This window comes from Mus caroli, chromosome 4, assembly GCF_900094665.2.
Source record: "Mus caroli chromosome 4, CAROLI_EIJ_v1.1, whole genome shotgun sequence".
NCBI lineage: Eukaryota > Metazoa > Chordata > Mammalia > Rodentia > Muridae > Mus > Mus caroli.
In genome coordinates this window covers 113082259-113093817 of record NC_034573.1, presented here as the reverse complement: position 1 = coordinate 113093817, position 11559 = coordinate 113082259, and positions in this window count along the sequence as shown.

Here is an 11559-nt window from a genome sequence, read left to right as displayed (position 1 = left end):
CCATCTGTCCAGGCCCCTCTCCAGAGGCAGGAAACCCTTCTATGTTATCATAGCGCAGACAGGGGCAATGGGAGGCCCTCACTTCCCCTGGCCACTTCCTGCTAAAATTCTGGTCCTTTCCCAGTTCCTCTGTCCTTCATGGGGTTTGCGGGCTATCACCCTGCCCTCTCCATCCCCCTACCCCAAGCATAGACTGAATGCACACAGCATGCCAGAGCTATGCTAACTGAGAGGTCTGGGGTCAGCACTGAAGGCCCACATGAGAAGACTGGCTATCCTTAGCCCACAGTGGCAAACTCTGGATGGCCTAAGAAGGCCCTGGAATTTGAAACTGGATGATCTGAGCTCTCTGCACCATTCATTATGGTGGTTGGGACCTTTTTAGGTATAAGGGACACATATACTTAGATCAGTGCATCGCTGTACTCCTTGAAATCAGAGCTAGCTTGTTAGAATAAGAATCAGAGCCAGGTATAGTGGTGCGTGTCATTAATCCCAGTACTAAAGAGGCAGAGACAGGAGAATCTCTGTGAGTTCAAGGCCACATAGAAAGAGCCTGTCTCGGGAGCAGGAAAAAAAGAAAAGAAAAAAAGAACTATCTGGCTAGTTTACAGTAAAGGTGAGAGAGACATTTCACAACATGTGTCCTGGGCCTGACCTTTCTGCCTGTAAGCAAAGGACCCTGGGAGCTTCCAGTTCCCTCTACCACTGCCGCCATGCTGACCAGTTTGGGGCTGGGCATCAAGACAAAATGAGCCCTTAGCAGAAGCAAGAACACAACTGAAGAGGCTGGTTCAGGCTGGCACACGGTAGGTGTCACCTCTCCTACTAGCTGATGGCCTGCACCAGAGATCTTCCTCCAAATGTCCCACGATGCACCTGGATAGGATTCCCACATACAACCTCAGCACAGACCTGTGGACGGCCCACCCAGCTGCTCAGAGGAAAGGGCCTTTCCTTCTTCTCTAAGAAGAGCCATCTATCCCACCGAGGGCACAGTAACAGCCCTCCAGCCAGGCGTGGGGCAAAGGGGAGGAGTCTCAGCGTTTGCTTATGTCTGGGAACTGAGAACAGGTTGGTCGCCAAGCTGGCGTCACCCTGGGGGCCCAGCAGCTCCATCCTGTTTCTGGGACCTGTGAGTCAAAGAAAAGGCCCCTGTCCCAGGGGACTGACAGGTGGTAATTAGGCTGAGTTGGGTGGGGAGGCTCGGAAACCACTGCTCTCCTGGGGCAGCCTCTGGGAGCTGGAGCGTTTATTTGATTTCTGACTTGCTAAGCCTGTAATTTACCTGCGGGAACAGAGTCCAGCTGCCCAAACTGTGTCATTAAGAGCAGATCCTGGACTCATCCACAGCCAGAGACACACCCAGCGGAGGTGGACCCACCCAGGTGCCCAGGGATGCACTTCTGTGGAGTTCATATTCTCTACCCCTGGTTGGGCCCCAGGGAGGGCAAGGGTAACATCCAGGGTGAGGCTGGGGCCGTGCTGCAGGACAGCAGCACCCCCCAACGCCGACCTCGCCACGACCTGGGAGGGTTTCCTGTGTGAGGCAGGAGAAGGAGACCCTTCCATGCCCACAAAGAATGGGCCTAGAATATCTTGAAGATGGTGAATTCCCCAAAAGCTTCAAGCTTCTAGGGGCTGGAGAGATGGTTCAACAGGAAAGAGCACTGGCTGCTCTTCTAGAGGACCGGGATTTGATTCCCAGCAACCACATGGCAGCTCACAACTGTCTGTAACTCCATTTTCAGAGGATCCAGTGCCCTCTTCTGGCTTCCAGTGGCTCCTGCATGTATGTGCACAGACATGCATACAAGCAAAATACCCAAATGCATAAAAATAAAAGTAAACCTAAAAGCAAAACAAAACAAAACAAAACAAAAAAACCCTTTGGGCCTCAAATGGGATTAGCCTGAACGGCAGGACACGTCTGGACAAATTACCATTCTTATCCAAGCCTAAATGCCCCATCTGTAACATGAAGTTGTCTTTCTGTTATTGTAACAAAATACCGGAGACAATCCATTTGACACAGGAAAAAGTTTATTTTGACTGACAGTTTCAAGGGTCTGCGGTTAAGTGGCCCCACTGCTTTTGGCTGGTGTGAGGCAACACATGGTGGCAAAGGGCAAGATGGACGAAGCCACTCGTCTATCGGTGGACAGGAAACAGAAGAAAAGAAGCAGAGAGAGCAACCTGACCCCAGGCTCTCCTTCAGCAATGCAACAATGCGTCCCCCAGGCCCAGAAACCTCCTCCATGGCATAGGCCACCAGCACCACGCCTGGGACCAAGCAGCAAATATGCAGGTTACTGGGGACATCTGTCATTGGGAACAGTGGGTGTTGTTGTTGTTCTTCTTCTTCTTGTTGTTGTTCCAGAGGCTCTTCCCACCAGGAGACCTGACTGCCTGCTTCCCTGGCTGTCTCTCAAAGGCAAGGCTGTACGACTCACAAGCTTATCCAACAAATCTCTCAACAACTAAGCAGTAGATAGAGCTTTCAATGTTTGATCTTAGGGGTGTGTGTGTGTGTGTGTGTGTGTGTGTGTGTGAGAGAGAGAGAGAGAGAGAGAGGCAGAGAGACAGAGAGACAGAGAGGCAGAGGAGGCTCTGGGAGATTTAGCCTCTGTAATGCTGGGTAGGAACACAGGGCGACTGTGTGACTTCATCCCATAGCAGATGGAATGCCTGTCAGTCACAGCCTCCTAGGCCTCAGACAGACAGACAGGCAGTCATAAACTGAAAAGGTCTTAGAGAAGAAAACCTGGGTGTCAGCATTGTCTCAAAGACCTCGGACCCTTCAGGTTACATGTTAGAAGCAAAGTCGAGGGCAGTAAGAAAGGACCTCAGGAGACAAAGGCACTGTGGGACCCTTTTGTGTGGGGGACCGACCCTCATGACATCACAACTGCAGCATTGCACATCTGAGTACAGTGCTATTCTGGTGCCCAAATGCAGGAAAGTGGGGGATCCACTGGAGAAACGCCTTATAGCTTACATGAAGAGAGGCAGAGAGCACAGGTTTGGAGTGGAGCAGAGCTGCCATCACCAAGGCTCAGCTGTGTTCACAGAACCCTCAGCACTGACCGCCTGTGAAGGTTCGGGAAGTAGATAGCATCTCATTTCACACGGACTTGGCAGTGTGGCCCTGGCCCCCCCTTCTAGAAATGTCGGCCTTCCCCCAGAATGTACCGTGCTGCTGCTGTATTGACAACAGTTATGTTTACCCCCAAAATATCTCAGAGTGAGGGATGGCCCTGCACCTTGCCTGCCTAGAAAAAGGACCAGACTGTAGCACTGGGGTCTCTGAAGAGATGGCAGGTGTGGCCCTAACCTGCTGCCCTCCTGCATCTAGCTAGTGGACATGTACACACTGTGTCCCCATGTAGGTGAAGGGGCTCGCAGTTTCTTTTTTAGTAGGAGGTAAAGCTTGAGCAGATATTTGGCCTTTAAAAAAATTCTTCACTTACAAAACATTACATATAATGTAAAAAAAAAAAATTAGTTCATTTAAAATGTAAAACTTAACAGAATAGACTACAAATCCCATAATTCCACTGGATAACCAGTGATGATAATCCTCCCAGTCCCTTCACGGCACCCATATACACATGTCCACACAGGATTTGTGGGTAGCTTACAAAGTTAGGGTGGAACTGTACACTGCTGGCGAATTGATTTATTCAATATATAATAGAATAAATATTGAGACAATGCTGACACCCAGGCTCTCTTCTCTTGGAAATTTTATGATATTAAATATTTTTGAATTTTGAAAACAAATTCTAGCCGCAGTTTTGCCTTGGTTTCAGCCTCCTCTCCACAAGGTGGGCTCCTCAGTGGGCCCCAGGTGCCCTGGCCCCATTGGGCATGGTCTCAAGGTTGGCTACAAGCCCAGGAACTCTGAGGCCAGCTCCCACCTCCACCCCCTCCCCCCAAGCATCTGGGACAAGTAGAGTTACAGTAGAACTCTGCAGATGACATCTGGTGACAACGCAAGGCAGGTGCCTCACCTCTTAGGCTCAGGAGGCTTCAGAATAAAAGGATCACAGAGAGGCCACAGCAAAACTTTGGAGAAGTCACTGAAGGACCCCTGTCCTTAGTCTGACTTCCCCAGGGTAATTAGGGAGACCCTGAGACAAGGTCCATTGTCATTCTTTTTTTACAGGGCTGTATGACCCTTTTTCCTGGGGGCCTTTGGTCTAGCCTGCTTTACCTGGCCACATGTCACCCTGGAGTCAGCCATGGCAGGGACCTCTGTTCTCATCCTCTCTCTTGACCTTCACAGGAGCCCACAGTAGCTGGACCCACAGCTGCCCGTCCTGACCACTGTAACTGACCAGCCACAAGAGAGACACTGTTTTAAGCATCCAGGTTGAGCCAGGCGGTGGTGGCATACACCTTTAATCCCAGCACTCAAGAGGCAGAGGCAAGAAGATGTCTGCTGAGTTTGAGGTTAGCTACACAGTGAGTTCCAGAACAGCCAAGGTTACACAGTGAAACCCTGTGTGTTACTCTCCTCACCTCCAGGTTTATCCCGAGCCTGACCCCAAGTGAGAACACATCCTGAGAGCAGTAGCCCCACCCACAGGTTCTAGATTTCAAGACGGGCACTGCAGCAGGTGGGAGCAGGGTTTCCTGGTTCAGCCTCTACACACTTGAAATTCCATGAGGGGCATGGTTGGCCAAAATCAGGTGTAGGGAGTGAGGCCAGCCCACCCTAGGCTATTTCCAGACAGGACTTGGGCGGGGTAGCATGGGAACCAAATCTGGCTTATGTGTGTTTCTCCAGTTCCAAGATTTGTTCATCTTTTCAAAAACAGTCTCATCACCTAAGATACCACCACCATTTCTAATGACCTCCAAAATCCAACCTCAAGGCAAAAGAAGGGCCCTGGAGACCCTGTGGTGAAGAATTCTGGTGCAGGTCCGTGGGTGAAGGAGAAGAGGACTCACTGTGAGCCTGACTATAGTCACCCATGAGACACAGCACCAGTGTGCGAGAGCCCCTGCCCACTTTTGATTTCAACCTTCTTGCACTGAGCACTCTTGGTTGTCTCCCTAAGGTCTCAGCAGCAGGAGGGACAGGACTGTCCCAGTTGCCACCTCTGGGACCTAGCTAAAGGTCACTACAAAAACCAAAGTTTATTTATCAAAAACAAAAAACAGAAACTGTCCAGGAGCCCTAGATGGCCCAAAACAGGTTGTAGCAGCCCATGTCTGGGAGAGCCAGTGGCTAGGCACAGCTGCTCATGGTAAGGAGGGGACACCTGTGCTGGTTCCCAGGCCCCTGTCACACCTAAGAAAGTGTCCAGAGCAAGACAGGCCAGGCAGCATTTCAGAGAAACTGTTCTTGAGCAAGCTGAAGGGTTCAGACCTTTTTTTTTTCTTGGTTTTTGGAGACAGGGTTTCTCTGTATAGCCCTGGCTGTCCTGGAACTCATTTTGTAGACCAGGGTGGCCTCGAACTCAGAAATCTGCCTGCCTCTGCCTCCCAAGTGCTGGGATTAAAAGCATGTGCCACCACGCCCGGGTTGGGTTCAGACCATATGAGCTTGCTTTACACTGGTACGGAAATGCTATCTCCTCCTCCTCCTGAATTCGCAGGGTCAAAAGCAGAGGTGAACAGAGAGAGCACGGCCTCCTCCGCTGTCCTCCCTCCAGGCAGCGACAACCATCTGCTTCTGCTTCTTATTCTAGCTGCTCTGGGCCTTTGCAGGCAGAGCAGTGAGATCAGGGGTGACAGAGAAGGAACACAGGAAAAGCTGGCTCAGGGACTCTCCCCTCCCACCTGGAACCTGACCACAGAGTGCCTTCTCCAGAGCCTGCACAAGGATTCCAGCTAGGGCAGGGGCAGACGGCGTCCTCCATCTGCTACAAGACTTCAGACTGTTCCAAACACCCGCGCCCACCATCAAGCCGGCCTGCTTTACCCAAGCCAGGAAGAACTGGAAGCCATGGGTGCCTGGGCCAAGTTGGCCTTCGAGGGGCTTGGGGGAAACGAGCATGGGCTCCCTGTACTCTGCTCCCAGCCCTTGAAGTGTGTCAGTGCAAACTGTCTACAGCAGCTGAGGGTTGGCTCAGCCTCTGAGGTGCATTAGCCTCATAGATGTGGTAGCTGGTCCTTCCTCACGGGTGAACCAGGCTAATGAGGGTTGTTTTGATCTTTTAACACTGGCTTCTCTTCTCATTTATTTAGCAAAATACTAGCTGTGTGGTAATGAGAACTCCTGTCGAGGTCCCACCCCTGGGGAAACTCATAAGCTAGTGGGAAAGAGTAGCCCCAGTGATGATTGTAGAGAGCCTGCGGTTTTCTCACTGCAAGCATGAGGACTGGAGTTTGAGTGCCCAGCACCCATGCCTGTAGCCTCAGCAATGGGGGACGGGGAGATGGGCGGCTCCAAGAGCTTGCTGCCCAGGCAGCCTGGCTGAAACGTTGAGCTTCCAGTTCAGTGAGAGACGCTGCCCAAGACACCAGCTTCTCTGGCTCAGGAAGCTGGGGGGGGGGTGGGGGGTGTGTGTCAGACTATGAGACCATTCTCAGCTACATAGTGAGTTTGAAACCAGCCTGTGCTACATAAGACTGTCTCAACAACCAAAAGAAAGTGAATTTAAGATGTGGAAGTCTGGCCAGATGGCCCAGAGGATAAAAACACTTGCTGAACAAGCCTGGCGACCTGAGTTCTATGCTGGCACCCATATAAAGGTGACAGGAAAGAACCAACTCCAGAGTTGTGCTCTGACCTCCACATAGGCATCATGACACATTACACACACACACACACACACACACACACACACTTGTATGCAATTCTGCCCTAATTGGAGACAGAAAGAGTACCTTGGAGGATTGTGTGGTAAGGGTGGGAGGGTGGAGAGCCAGCTGGGTCCAGATGAATGCCAAGAAAGAGCCCCAGGACCCTGGGCAGCATGCTGGCTGGCTAGGTGGTAGTGTCTACTAAACAGGAAGTGGGAAGGAAGGAAGTATGGAGGAGGACTGGGGTGGCTTTGATCTGAGACGTCTAAAGGGCCTGTGTAGGAGCCACTGAACACCACAGGCAGACAGACAGCTGGACAAGTGCAGGAAAGCATATCGCCATCAGATGGAAGGCTCACTGAGAGACAAGTTCAACATAGAAGTGGGACAACATAGAAGTTATGGGACAGGACAGAGGCTCTCAGCAGAGTAGTACTGCCATCTAGAGGCAACTTGGAAAACTGCAAGTTTTCTGGCCTAACTACAAAGCTTGACCTTGCCTTAAAAACCAGTCAACCAAAAAACAAAACCAGGAATGGAGGCAGATAATTGTAGCCCCAAAAATTAGGAGATAGAGGTGGGAGGCAGGCCTACCATGAGCTGGAGGGAGTGAGAAACAGAAGTAATTTCACTGTAGAATTCCTGGCGTGGTTTTCAATCTTAAGTGTGCGGACAGGTGTTTTTGTTTTGCCTGCATGTATGTCTACATACCACTTGTGTTATTGGTGCCCACAGAGGTCAGAAGGTATTAGATACCCTAGAAGTGAAATCACAGAATGTGTGAGCCACCATGTGGGTGATGGGAATCAAATCCATGCCCTCGGATGCAGCGAGTGCTCTTAACCACCGAGCCAGCTCTCTAGCCTGGTTTTACAGTAGGTGCAAGGTAACCTTGTCTTTATTTAAAAAAAGAAAAAAAGTGGTAGCAAGTGCTTTTAATCTTAGCACTCAGGATCTGTGAGTTCAAGGCCAGCCTGATCTACAGAGTGAGTTCTGAGATAGCCAAGGCTACACGGAGAAACCCTGTCTTGAAAAACCAACAATAAGTAAATAAATAAAATGGGCAGTGTCACACACCTTTAATCCCAGCACTCAGGAGGCAGTGCCTTCCGAGTCAGGGTCAGGCTTTCCTATGGATCACAAGTTCCATACAGCCACGGCTACCGGATGAGACGCTCTCACTATTATTAATGACAAGACTGAAAGGCAAGCATAATGATGTAGGCCTTGTGATCTCAGCATTCGGACAGGCTGAGGCAGGAGAATCTTTTTGTTTGTTTGTTTGTTTTTTGTTTTTTCTTTCGACAGGGTTTCTCTGTGTAATCCTGGCTGTCCTGTAACTCACTCTGTAGACCAGGCTGGCCTCAAACTTAGAAATTCGCCTGCCTCTGCCTCCCAAGTGCTGGAATTAAAGGCACACGCCCCTGGCTAAGGCAGGAGAATCTTAAGTTTCAGGTTACAACAGTGAGACCCTGTGAGGGGGGGAAATAATCTCAAAAATGAAGCCTGACAACTTTGCCCTGACCAAGTGACAGCAGATATTTCTGAGTCCACTCCATGTACTGCCTCAAGGGACGCACTGCCATGCACTCCAGTCAGCTTGACAGGCTGTGAGGCCTGGAAGCGCTCATGAGGCAAAGAGTTTCACGGAAGCTCACCTCCTGGAGTTTTGGCGTTCTTGTTTACCCATATACTCATCTCTATTCCCGAGTTAGTCTGGTATATGGATCCACGTGCTCTCTTTTAGTATTATCTTATTATAAGTGCCTTTTAAGATTGAATTCTGACATAGCTAAGCCTTCACCAGTGTTCCAACGTCCTAGAAAGTCCTTGAGATAACCATGGGCTTGGAATTCAGGAAGAATGTTGCCTGTTCAGTGACATTCAGAATAGCCTCTGGTATTACACTATCACTTAGAATAAAAGCCAAGTTGCTCCCATATACAGGAATTTACAATGGTTTAGGAAGTAGATCGGGCTGTGGTTTTAGAGTATTGCATTATTCATGAGATGGTTAGCTAGAACGGAACTCCCTAATTAGAACCATGACTTGGGTGTGAAAGCCCTTGCCCTGGGAGTGTAAAGACCTCACACCTGGCTTCTAAGACTATAGCTGACCTTAGGGCTGACTTTGTCTCAGTTATTTTATTGCCCAGTTCCTGCCAGTCTTTGTGTTTACATTCCTGTTTTGTGTAAGAGTCATTAAGCATCCGGTAACCTTATTTGTACCCGGCCTAACTTCCTTATTTTCTTCTGTATAAAAAGTTTGATGCTCAATTTGACAAATTACATTCAGATTCTACACAACCTCTCCTGTGTGCATCTATCATTTCATCCAATGCTTTGCCCACCTGCGACTAAAGACCCATTCCACGCAGACAAAGGGGCCCAGAGGGTCTGCGGCAACTCACAAACCGTGTCACCTCTGTGGTGTACCCATCAGAGCGTGCGTCTTAGATGGAATCACGAAGGAGCACCTGCCTGCTGGACCCACAGAGGAACACTTAAGCCACACAGCCTTAAAAACAGGACAATGAAAACCTGGGAAAGGGCTTCAAATGAAGGGGAACAAAGAGATGCAGTAAAGAGTATGTGTGGCCAGGTGGTGGTGGTGCATGCCTTTAATCCCAGCACTTGGGTGGCAGAAGTAGGCAGATTTCTTAGTTCGAGGCCAGCCTGGTCTACAAAGTGAGTTCCAGGATAGCCAGGGCTACACAGAGAAACCCTGACTCAAAAAACAAACAAACAAACAAACAACAACAACAAAATTAAAAATTTAGGAGTAAATGGGGCATAAGGATCTGTTTCCTCTCAACTGGTGCTAAGTGGATAATCTTATCTCCCTTATGTACATGTACGTAGATACACAAACCTGTATCCAAAAAGCCTGATTACCCATATGTATAGGAAGGAAATTATATGCCTAAGAGTTGAATGTCAGCAAAGCAAGAAAATGCAGAGACAAGAGGAAACACCAGGTCAGAGTGTTCTCTGGGGGAAACTCAGTAGTTAGACCAGCTGCTACACGGCCTGAAGACAGATCTCAGTCCTAAGCTTCCGGGAGTCACAGTGATGTGCACCCAAAACTGCAGAGCTGGGGCAAGCCAAACACAGCCAAACTCAGGCCGGCTCAGGGAGACTCACCTGCCCACGGCCAGGTTTGAAGACAAAGGGGCCACATGCAAATGACATAAGCCTTAGAAGCTGGGGAAGCAGCAGCCTCCCCTGCAGACTCCAAGAGGGCAGTCCTACAACACTGCCATCTTTTTGCTCAGTAAAACCTACTTTGCAGAAATGCAACCAAACCTCTGATGACCTTTTTTTTTTAAAAAAAAAGATTTTATGTGAGTACACAGCAGCTGTACAGATGGTTATGAGCCTTCATGTGGTTGTTGGGAATTGAATTTTTAGAACCTCTGCTTGCTCTGGTCAACCCTGCTCGCTCAGTCCCTGCTCACTCCAGCCCAAAGATTTATTATTACACATAAGTACACTGTAGCTGACTTCAGATGCACCAGAAGATGGCGTCAGATCTCATTACAGATGGTTGTGAGCCACCACGTGGCTGCTGGGATTTGAGCTCAGGACCTTCTGAAGAGCAGTCAGTGCGCTTCTCACCAGCCCCTTCTGATAACCTTTTTAAAGCACCCCCACTTGTCACATCCCTGCCTTTCTTAGCCTGTAGCCTACTGATCACTTGTGTGGTGTCTGAGTGACAGCCAGAGGTCAAAGACCAGGTGATTTTCCTCTATCAACCCCCATCTTTAAGATATAACTGTAGCTCTGTGTGCGTTCACAAGTGAAGGTGCCCAAGGAGGGGCAGGTCTCAGAACCCCTGGAGTTAAGATGGTCTTAAGCCTCAATATGTCCAGAAATATTAAGACTAGGCTAGAAACTCCGCTCTAGCCTCTCAGACTTTAGGAGCAGATTGTTCCTCCAGAGGATGAGAGTCAGAATCCTCAAGTGCCTCTAAGTCCAGCTCCTATAGTCTTTGGACCCAAGAGTATCCACATGGACACTTTTTTTCGAGACAGGGTTTCTCGGTATAGCCCTGGCTGTCCTGGAACTCACTTTGTAGACCAGGCTGGCCTTGAACTCAGAAATCTGCCTGCCTCCGCCTCCTGAGTGCTGGGATTAAAGGCGTATGCCACCATACCGGGCTACGTGGACACTTTTTAAAAACCCAAAAAACCTTACAGTTTGGGCTTTTGGACCTGTTACTTAAAAGGAGACCAATTCTTATGGGAAACTACTCATAGCCCTAAGACAGGCTTGGCTGGAAGATAGGAAGGCAGCTGACCTTGGACTCTTGATATCATGGGACTCCTGAGCATTTTCCCATAGCAGAAGCCTTGCTGCAGAAACTGGCCAATTGCACGCTGTCCCTAGGGTTTGCAGCGACCCCCCAGATCCTGGACTTTCCTGGTGTTAGCATTCTACATTCAAGTATAAAGATTCTGCTATGGTATGCAGAGAGCATTCTATGACAGCTCAATTCACAGTTCACTCTTTTCAAGCTTGGGCTGGGTTGGCTTCAAACTCACTGGGCATTACTGCCCTGTAATTCCTGGTCATTCTGACTCCAGCTGGGATCATAGGTGTTGGCCAGGAGCCCAGGGGCTTGGTACATGCCAGGCAAGCTCCACCCCAACCCATTTAAATTGTCACATGCTTGCTAACCCAATTATATCCTAAAAATAAGGAAAAGTAGCCAGGCGTGGTGGCGCACGCCTTTAATCCCAGCACTCGGGAGGCAGAGGCAGGCAGATTTCTGAGTTAGAGGCCAGCCTGGTCTACAGAATG